The sequence below is a fragment of the Magnolia sinica genome, chromosome 5, assembly GCF_029962835.1.
Source record: "Magnolia sinica isolate HGM2019 chromosome 5, MsV1, whole genome shotgun sequence".
NCBI lineage: Eukaryota > Viridiplantae > Streptophyta > Magnoliopsida > Magnoliales > Magnoliaceae > Magnolia > Magnolia sinica.
In genome coordinates this window covers 68999583-69011227 of record NC_080577.1, presented here as the reverse complement: position 1 = coordinate 69011227, position 11645 = coordinate 68999583, and the positions used below count along the sequence as shown (strand labels likewise).

The window sequence follows — 11645 nt, the reverse complement described above, 5'->3', positions numbered from 1 at the left end:
TCAAGTATGCCACCTCAAATTTGGATATTTTTGGGTAGTTTTCCATTGTTTTCTATAGTTTGATTGAGAATGGAGCGACCTTGTTGGATGGGCTGATGCCATAGATGGACCACTGCACCCAACTAGTTGCAGAGGGTATCATGATCATTTGATACAGATTCTTCTAATGCCTCCTGAAGTAGGGAAAACAGACGGGAGATCTGCAATTGAAAAACAGAAGTGTCTAACTGTTGTGTAACAGAGTACAGGTAGATGCAGATAACCTATGGTATTATAAGCTGTCTCACATGATAAACCACAAGCAATGTGAAAATATGATTTGTATGTATTGGTGTTGGATTAAGGGCTTGTAATCCCTATTCAGTGAATCATTCATTCAGGGTCTGTTTGGATTCGCGTATAGGATTGTATTGCATTGTAAATACAATACAGCAGATGTACAACGGAGGATGTACACTGCATCGAGTGCCCTTTCCAAGTTCGATCCAATTGTTTGAGGAGGACTGGCTTTGCATATGTATTCAGGGGATGTATACATGGTCAATGTTTGGATTGGAAATCTTCTATGTGGACCTTGTCTTCACCACTAACATTCATTACACCATTCAGCACCAAGTCATGTCTATGTGGGCCCCATCACGGTATATGGATTTCATCCAAATCGTCAATCAACGTATATAGATTAACATACAGTATGAGTCAATCCACCGTCCAGATTTCGTCACAACATCATCTCCAAAATAGGGTCAACATTTTCAATGCCTCAGATGCCATTAAAACAAATCAAAAATCCAAAGCTGCACAGTGGACAGTAGCTTCGCACGCATCAATGGTCGATTGGGTACGATAGCAAAATAAACAAATCCGATTACCAAATGAAGCAAAGAAATCACATTTATACAGGTAACGCAGCACTACGGGAAAGAAACCGATGGATGGGTTTACAGAGCAGTGATTTTTTGGGTGGAAGGAATTGGGCGATGGAAGCATCTGTTATAGGCAGGAACTTAAAAAAGAGTAAGCATCGGCCAATGGATATCATGAATATTCGACCAATGTTTGACATGCAGTGGTCATGTCCCAGTAGTCATGAGGTGAATCCATCAACAGGATTCTATTCAGATAAGATTTCTCCTTGTGTACATCTAGACATGGCAGACAATGGGATTGAAATCTTTCGCCGAATAGACCCTCCGTGTAGGGTATAGGAGAGGTGTATACGGAAGTACTCATCTCCTCCTGTAAATGAGGGTACATGAGAGAAACAGTATCCATGAATGAAAGGAGGGATACAATTTATTTAGAAGAAGGATCAGCTCTTGTCCTAGAATCTATGTTGGGAAGAGAAAAAATTACCTTCTTCCACTTCTGCCTAACATACGGTATGAAATTTTCGTCTGTAACAGAAACCATGTTTATGGAATGATGGCCATAAGATGAGGACACCCCACCTTCCACATACGCGAAGAAGACGAAGCAAGAATCAGCGTCTACATCTAAGATGTGGCTGTAAACCCATCCATTCCTTTGGCGAATGGGTTGAAAACGACGGAGAGGGAGAAGGATGGCGCAGGAAGATGACATGGACGCGCGAAGCACGGTGAGATTTGAGATACTCCTCTGCTATGAGAGGCGGTGCAGTGCAATTAAATTGCTGCACTGCCTGATGTTTAGCTGATGTACTATCAAACCGCGTGTCCACCCTTACCTGGTTCGGCGATGTATTCACATGCCACGTACTGAATCGGATTTCAAATCCAATTCAAACGCAGTATATCGTATTTATTTAACTTAAAACAATACAGCACGTCGGATCCAGGCGATCCAAACAGACCCTCATAGCAAATTAAGGTTGCTTTGGGTGTATTGAGAATGCAGGCAGCAGCAACAGATTTCTACCCAAAAACAACAATCAGCCTTCCAAGTACAGCATCGGTTTTGAGTGGAGATGGTGGAAAAGGCTTCAGTCTATGTAATGTAGCTTCTGCTTCCCGTGCCGCCTCCAAATGGTGCACTGGATCTGCTGTTGCTGTTGTCATGAGATCATTACCGATGTGGCCAATGGACCCAAACAACCATCACCATCAACTGAGTACCGCCATTTCCCTGCATGCGAATAAGCCATCACCAATAGCCTCCACAAGAGCACGAGCCCTTCTTAAAATGATGGAAGCGGCTCGAGTCCCTCAGTATAATTTCATGATCGACAATCTTGGACACAAATGTGATTGCTGTGTGGCAATCACCACAGACACGCGGGTTCTTGGTAATCTGAATTGGTGCACCAGGGGATGATGTCATGATGCCAAAGGCAAGGGCAAGCTTCTCACTGTGCTCAAAAAGAAGGGATCCTTTCTCCTCATCATCCACATCGTGCAAGGCAAAGCTCGTCTCAGGCACGTATCACGTTGATCCTTTGGATCAAGTTTGCGAGCACCTCATATATTTGTTGGGACTGTGCGTGGGACTTGTCCCCAACAAAGGATGCTGCCATGCCCTTCTTCCCTTGAATCCAGCTGCACCCAGGTCTCTTCTTGATCCCCGTCTTCTTCATCAGGGATCTGATCTGGGCAACATCTCTCCAACGTCCAGCATTGGCATATATGTTGGAAAGGAGTGTGTATGAACCATCATTTTCTGACTCCAGCTCCAATAGCTGCCTGGCAGCATATTCCCCAAGCTCTACATTGGCATGAAGTCTACAGGCACTGAGCAAGGCGACCCACACAACCATACTGGGTTCCATGGGCATGCCCTCAATCAGCTCTCGAGCTTTGTCCAGATGGCCCGCACGGCCCAGGAGGTCAACCACGCAAGCATAGTGCTCCACGCCAGGAACCACCCCAAAATCTTTTTCCATGTTTCTGAAGTAACTCAGCCCCCGATCAACCATGCCAGCATGGCTGCAGGAATAGAGCACAACGATGAAGGTAACACCATCAGGCACCAGACCAACTTCTCTCATCCCATCAAAGATTTGAAGGGCATCATCACCATGGCCGTGCATTCCATACCCTGTCATCAAGGATGTCCATGAGATGGCGTTTCTTTGGGACATCCTATTGAACACGGTTCGAGCTGTGTCGATGTCTCCGCACTTGGAGTACATGTCTATGAGACAGTTGGCTACAAACAGCATAGCAGCCTCATACCGGTTGCGGATCACGTACGCATGGATCTGCCTACCAAACTGCAGGGCTGCTAGACGAGCACAAGCCATCAGACTGCAGGAGATGGTGAAAGCATTAGGCAAGGTCTTGGCGTCTCTCAGCATTTGGGAAAAGAGTTCCAAGGCGTGGTTTGCATCCCCATGCTGAGCATAGCCACCAATCATGACAGTCCAGGTCACGACATTCCTCTCTGCTGGCACTATGGAATCAAAGATGGCCCTGGCAGCATCAGCACTCTTGCATTTGGAATACATGTCAATGAGAGCATTCTTCACCATAAGATCATCACCATCATTGTCATCTTCCCAATTGATGAGGCATTTGATCGTGTGTCCATGAGTCTCCCTCCCCTGAAGCAGAGCTCCCACTGCAGCGCATGCAGAGAGAAGGGAGACAAGGGTGACAGCATTGGGCTCCGATCCTGACAGTTGCATCTGCCTGAAGACATCAAGGGCTTCATGGCCGTGCCCTCTCTGAGCATAACCCGCAATTACTGCACTCCACGTCACCACATTCAGAGCAATGTTCTAAGCACGCATTTCTTCAAACAGCCGTAATGCATCATCGAAACTACCATTCTGGGCATACCCAGTGACCATGGCATTCCATGAAACAACATCCTTGCTTTTCATGCCATCAAACACCTTCACAGCATCCCCAATCATCTCACATTTCGCATACATGTCAATGATAGCATTACCCACAGAGATCCTCCAAGAGCCCATTCCGCACTGCAAAACCATGCACTTGCTTCCCAGGCAACCAGGCCCCAAGAGACGCACAAGCTGGAAGGACATTAACATGACTCACGGCATCAAGCCGTCTTGAGCCATCACTAGTCGCCGTCCCTACAAACATCTCCAATGCTGCACGAAGATCGCCACTCTGCATGTATGCCGCCACCATCGAATTCCATGACACCGCATCATCGATCCCTCTCTTAACAATTTCATCGAACACCTGACGTACGTCTTCCACCACACTGCACCGAGCATACATCGCAACCAGAGCATTGCATACAAACACATTGGATTCGAACCCGCTACCGCACACAACAGCATGGACAGCAGTTCCCCTCCGGAAGGATGGCAGCTCGCCGCACGCTTTCAGTACAGAAGGGAAGGTAAAATGGTCCGGCCTTGTCCCGATCCTCACCATCCGGCGGTAAAGGGAGAGAGCGCTGACGGGTAAGCCACCGCGGACGGCATGCTTTATGAGGGCGTTTCACCAGAAAACAGCAGGGAAGCAATAGTGTTCGAGGGCAGAAAGGGCGTCCGGAGCATTGCAAAAAAGATACATGGAAACGATGCCGCGACCGCGTGGGAATGGAGGGGGAGAAGGCCTCTTGCGAGGATCTGTTGGTGGATGCGTCGGGCATCCGAAAGGGAGCTGCATTCCTTCAAGAGAGAGGCGAACGAAGGGGAGGTGGAAAAGGGCCTGGCTTTGGTTTTCTGTAGTACTGGTAGCCTTTGGAAGGAGAGAAGCATTGTATTTAAATGTTCCCATGGAGGCCAATCATCAAACAGGTGGCGGGGATTGCGCTTGTTTTCTGAAGAAGGGTTTAGGAACTCTTATTGTTACCTGCCAAAGACGCGGGAAGCAGATGTTTTTCTAAAATGGGAGGAATTATAGGATACTCGACCCGAGGCCTGGCTCAATATATACTCGAGCTTTTGAGTTCCGAATGGTGATCCGCACCGTTGGTCTGTTGATTTCCACTGCGGATGCCAGGTTTCAGAGGGAGCGATTAGCTGTTACCCGGATACCAGCTCAGCGGGTCTTACCCTCACCGGGGCCATCTTGATGAATGTGTTTCATATCGTCACTGTTCATCTATTTTTTTCATCTCACTTGAGGGCGTTATCCGAAAAAATTAAGCAGATTTCAAATCTAGGGTGGACCACACAACTGAAAAAAGTGGTGAATTATCATTAAAAGCTTTCCGCAGCCCACAAAAATTTTATAACAATCTAATCTTTATATTTTCCCTTCACCCAGTTCTCTGGTTGGTATCATTAGGTTGGATAACAAATAAACATTACCGATCTACTTACGGTAATGGTGAGTGTTACATTATCTTGTTTCCTGTGCTGTGGTCAACTTGACATTTGGATATGATTAATGCTTGACGCCGTGTTCTAAAATGAGTTGAAAAACGAACGGACAGAGTGAATATACAACATATCATCAAGGTAGGCCCTACAACATAGGTAACACCCACTAAGCTATTACCTGGGTAACACCTGACCGGGAGGGATTAAAAGTGAGACCCTCTACTCCAAATTGGATTGTATACTAAGTAACTTGTATGCTTTTATCTCATCGAGTAGACTCACTAAGAATGTATGTGTTTTATTCACATTATCCATCCATTTATCTAACTCATTTCAAGGGTTGAGTCCAAAATTGAAGCATATCGAAAGCTCAACGGACTACACCGTAGGAAGCAGTGGAAAGAATGACTTCCACCGTTGAAACCTTGTTAGGGTCCACACAAATGTTTATTTGTCATCCAACATTCTCGTGACATCAAATAAACATGGGTGAAGGGAAAACACATATATCAACTCAATTTAAAACTTGTGTCCCATAAGAAATTTTCAACTATAAATGTTCAATTCACACTATGTTTTGTGGTGTGGTTTACTTGAGCTTTAGATATGCTTCATTTTTTAGGCTCAAGCCATAAAATTATTGAGTAAAATGGATGGATAGAGTAATGAAAGTGCATAAATCATTGTGGACCTTATAGAGTTTACTCGGTATGCTTAGTGCAATGAGTCACTCGATACATAATCCACTTCCCTAACTCACCAAGACAATGCATCTCTTACTGTAAGCCCACCTTGATGTCTTTAATTTGTATCTACATTGTCCATCCATTATTCCAAATTATTTTGGAGCATTATCTCAAAAAATGAAGCATATATCTCAAAAAATAAAGCATATCCAACTATCAGGTGGACCATACCATAAGAAACCGTGGTGATTGCATGATCTACCATTAAAAACTTCTTAGAGCGCACCTTAATGTTTCATAGTGTTTATTTGCTAACTAACAAACTGATAAGGTCACATAAGCCCGAATGAAGGGAAAAAAACAAATATCAACTTGATCCAAAACTTTCGTGGCCCATTAATGGTAAAACACCATGATCTGCTTCATTTTTGGGATAATGCCCCAAAATGATATGGAAAAACGGATGGACGGCATGGATACAAAATACAGACATACAAGGTGGGCCCCACGGTATGGGCCACACCATTTTGGGTGAGTCTGGAGTCTCACGTAATCTTGTTTGAGTTTCAAGATCTTTGCACCCGAAATGGATTGCATGGTATGCCACACACCACTGACCTCAGTGGTGTGTTGATGTAAATAAGTTCTATGGACCTAATATGATGTATGTGTTATATCTATGCCATCCATTCATTTGGAGAGATCATTTTAGGTCATAAATGATTGCTTGCCTCTAAGTGCAGAGGTTCATAAGTAATATCCCGTGAATACAGGGTCGATCCGACAGGGAGATGAATTATGAGAAAAAAAATAATCAAATGCAAAACAAACTAAGTAATAAAAATTAATCTGATGATTTGATTTTGGGATTTTTGAATGGATGTAAGTCAACTGAATAAAATAACACCCAGGCTTCAAAGTTCCACACATAGGTTAATGTTCCAAAATCATGATGACTTGGATAACACAACTAGGATCTGAGCACTATGGTCAGCCTAATCGGAAAATAAAACAGTTTAAATATTTAATAAATGATATAAAAGATTAGAAAATAATGGATTTGCACCATTGGCATATATTCTCAAGCGCCAGTGATTTTAAGTATTCAAGATCTATAGGATAATGAATATCAAAGAAATATAACAGGTTGAGAACATCTCCTATCTAGGAAATCTGATTGATCTAGGGTAAGCCTATCATCAATGTGGATCTCATATGATGGAAACATATAGATCTTACAAGAGGATAAAAAACAAAATCTAAATAATAGATAACATGCATATACCATTCTTCTCATCATTAAAACAATCAATCATCATAATCTTAAAGAAATAATAAACCCATGTGCTTCCCTTCTAGCTTGGGATAGAGGGTACTTAGAAAAACATAATCAAATTGCAGAAATAAAAAGCAACAAGAAAGAAAGAAGAAAAAAATGCAAATAGAAAGGATCTAAAATAATTAAAAAAAAAAAAACAACTTATAAAGCTTTAATAAAACTAAAAACTCTTAAAAAACTCTAAATATTGCTCTTGAATACTTCTAATGATGTTTAAGAATGCCCTAGGAGGCCCTATTTATAAGTAGCGAACTCCAATTTTCGTACAAAGTTGAAAACCCTAGAAAACGCCTCAAATATACGTATTTTTCCAAAATAGACTTCTCGCTGCATAGTTCGTTTAAAACAGACTTCCTGCTGCGCAGTTTTCCAAAATAAACTTCACAGCTTCAAAATACACTTTTTTAGGACGATTTCAGGATTCTTCACTTCAAATCTTCAATTCTCTTCATTCCTCGCTTGGTTTTCTTGGATCTTTGGCATGTGAATTCTTCAATCTTGATCTCCTAAGATCCATCCCTTGCCTTAGTGATTTTTGAGCATCAAATTCTTACTTTTTAATACCCTTTTTCAATCCAAGCTCTTAAATTCACCTTGTAATACATATATGAGTAAAATAGAATATTAAGATGATTTATGTTCATAAAACCAAGATATAAATAGAAAAAATTATGCAATATTTGAGTCTCAACAATAAACCCAAAAAATAGGTAGATCCAAAGCTCCAAGTGGACTGCACCACAAAAAATAATAATAATAATAATAATTAAAAATTTTAAAAAAAATAAATAAATAAATAAATTATTTTTTTAGAAAAATGGGGACAATGATGGCCACCATTGAAACCTTCCTAGGGCCCAGTATGATGTTTATTCTCCATCCAACCTGTTTATAAGGTCACATGGACCTAAATGAAGGGACAAAACAAATATGGGCTTAATCCAAAACTTCTATGGCCCACAAGAAGTTTTTAATGACAGAAATTTAATCCCCTCTTCTTTTTGTGGTGTGGTCCACTTGAACTTTGGATCTACCTCATTTTTAGGCTCATACCCTAAAACAATCTCGCAAAATGGACGAACAATTTCTACATGGCATATATATCATAGTGGGGCCATGGAACTTGACGTCAACACACCACCAAGGTTGTTGGTGTGTGGCACACCATGCAATCTACTTCCCTATACACCAATCTTGAAACTTCTTCAAATGAATGTGAACCATTGTTATATTTCTCTTCTTAACCATTTGTTTGTACCTCGAAATGTGAGTGGCTACCGTTATTATTGTTTACATCCAACCAGTCAAAATAGCTATAACAAATATGATGCCACCACTTGTCAATACACTTGTATGGAAGCCAAAAAAAAAAGTACTCACCTAGCATAAAAGCGAGATCATGAAAATCCAAAATACACCTCTATCACAAACACATATTATTCTAGGAATTCCATGAAATTTAGAAACATAGGCACGAAGAAAACTCTAAAGGCAACCATCCTCCCTGTGACATGTGCCAAAAATACACAGGTTACACATACACAAACGCCCAAAGAGCATGCGTAACTTAGGGTAACATTATGGCAATGATATCCAGTAACACATGGCTGGATTTAATTGGCCACACACAACTATAGACCTAGCGGTGCATTAAAAAGAGAAAGTCATCTGGAAATGGAAAGATGACCACACTCGACAACGTAATGGTAGGTCAGCCCCTTCTCAAAATGGAAGCGTATCGAGCCAAGGTTATTAATCGATTAAAAGATCAGCCCTAAAAGCCTAGAGAGCATACACAAGGCCACTGCCTAACCCAAGTTTATAAAAGCAATAGAGAATGAAGAGCCCTAGGTCCTCGTTAATCCAAACACATTGAACCTTTTGTCACACCCCGACTTTGGAAACCGGAGTTCACTCGACTCAATCACTAAGTTACGAGCGTGACTCGATGGGAACAAATAGATTTTATTCACGAAACTATTACAATTATCACAAATCATAATATTCAACCATTCATTAATGCATCTAATATAATAAATCAATTATCTAATGGCTGAGCCCATGTCCACACATAATTATTCGAAATGAATATTAAATAGAAAATTCTTCATTCATTCTTGAAATCTTCAGGAGCATGCCTCTTGAAGTCATCATTCCACTCGCAAAGTTTCCTATTGTTTTCCCTATCTTTGATGGTTTCCATTTAACGAAATGAGCTAATAGTCCAACAAGTAGTTATACATATGATTCACAACATAGGCATGATATGAAATGCATGAACAGGAAAATCACTATGCCACAATACCCTATAAACAGTTAATCATTAGACCACTAGTGTCATAGCTGCCCACAACATCTGACCTGCCAACACACATTCGATTGACGCTGACTCAATACCAACAGTTGTCAAAATACGCTCATATCTCACACGAACACTGGCACGTGGTACCTCACATACAATGTATAGTTGTTCGGCTCGACAATGGGTAGCCCACTCTAGAGTTGGCCAAACTCCTTTTCCAACATTGATCTAAGTCCAAGGAGGAGACCCTATTAGTACCAACTGATAAGGTTCCATTGGGAACTCTACCCAAGGTTTAAGGGATATATAGCATAATCTCTGAGTTGTCTAGTGTCACTAGAATGATTATATATCATTCAAACAATTATTTCAATATGAGGCAGCTACATACTTAATACACACACATCAACAGATAATCAAAATTAAGCAAATGTAAGAATGTAATGTCATGCAATGGATGTAGGAATTACATCCGTGTATGCGACTATTTACCGACAGTATCCATTCCTTATCTGATCATGTCGATTTTTTTATCATTTCTTCATAAATCTAACAACTTAGCTCGAGTCTATGACATTTAGAAAGTTTTCTTTTTTGAGTTATAGTTAAAATTCAAGAATTAAGTTAAAATCTTCCGTACTTAGGATCTTTCCTAAGTTGGAATGCTTGCAAGAGTAATTAAAAACTCAAGATTACTAAGTTGAGCCATTACTCAGCCAATTAGGTCCTCAATTCATAAATCTGAGCCATAGATCATTCTACGCAACATTCAATTAATAATACAATAAAATTGAAAATAAAAAATAACTTACAAACTAAAAAGTTAAAATATTCTAATTACAAATTTACAAGTTTACGACAACATTAGATGCATTTCTTTACTGTCGTTATTTACTACAAGAGAGAAGATTTGTTTGCCGAGCTCGAGCTACTATCCAATTATTCATATACATACTCGTTCACTTCTCTTGAATCAGAAGGTGGAGAGAGCTTTTCATCATGCTTTTGTATAGTTTGAATTAAATTGTTCAAACTTTCTTTGTGATAATATTTATATGTTGTTGATGCAAAAATCTAGTCGATCCTAACTCACATCCTGTTAGCCAAAGTACCTGCAATTTATTGGAAAACAAGAGAAGACATTAGGGGCGTTGGTTAAGGCCGGGGACCCTCTGATACCTAAGTCAGGTAATTTCACGGGAGGAGTAGAAGAATCGGGATATTCATTATGTGTACCTTTACTCATGGCAACGGGTGTATTTATAAGCTTTTGGGGGCGGTGTCATATATGGCAATGCCTCTCTATGATGGATATGTATTGCGGAAGGGATCTTCTTCCGAACGCATTGTGGTTATTTCCCCGAGATCCACGACGAAGATCTTCAGATAAGATCTCCGAGTACTCAGGATCTGAGGAGGTCTAGATAGATGGTTGAGGCCAACCTCCAGGACGGCTGGGTTGAGATCTTACGAACCGAATGGAACTGTCAATCGTAGTCAAGAATGGTATAGACCAAGCTGAAGTGTTGATTGTGATCGGGGTTGTTCTTCGAGGCCGATGTTGGTATCCAAGGCCGAAGTTGGCACCCAAGGCCGAGGTCGGCATCCAAGGTTGAAGTTGACACATATTCACAATCCAAGTATAGGGTCGTGATGTAGTAATAACTCATGAGAACGAAGTCGAATCCACAAGGACTAAACTTGTACGTATTCTAAAAAGAACTATAACTAGAACTAGAAGAATATATAAATCTGAATTCTGGAATAAAAGAGAGTAATTGTGAATAATGTTTAAACAATCAATTAAAGGTAAGAACTCAGGTGTTAAGGATCCTCTTGTAGTTATCAAGATGTTTGTAAGACCCGTGTCCTAGATCGTACCGTTCTGTAGGCCTCCGCGGTCCTCCTGGTCGAATTTCAGCGACCCGCGATCTGTTATCGGCATTTATGCGCAACCCTGAGTCGTATCTCGTATTCCAAAGTCGACTCGACCCGAGACTTATACCCTAGCGACCGCGCTGTCGCCGTAGTTCCAACGCTCCGTCTCGCGCGTTGAGGCGATACACAGACCAGGAGATATGGTCCCGTGTTCAG

At 41.2% G+C, this 11645-nt stretch overlaps 1 pseudogene; it reads right to left on the bottom strand.

Annotated features, from left to right (window-relative positions):
- Positions 1 to 1842: 1842 nt before the first annotated feature.
- On the bottom strand, positions 1843 to 4748 carry LOC131246121 (pentatricopeptide repeat-containing protein At5g16860-like; annotated as a pseudogene).
- Positions 4749 to 11645: the final 6897 nt, after the last annotated feature.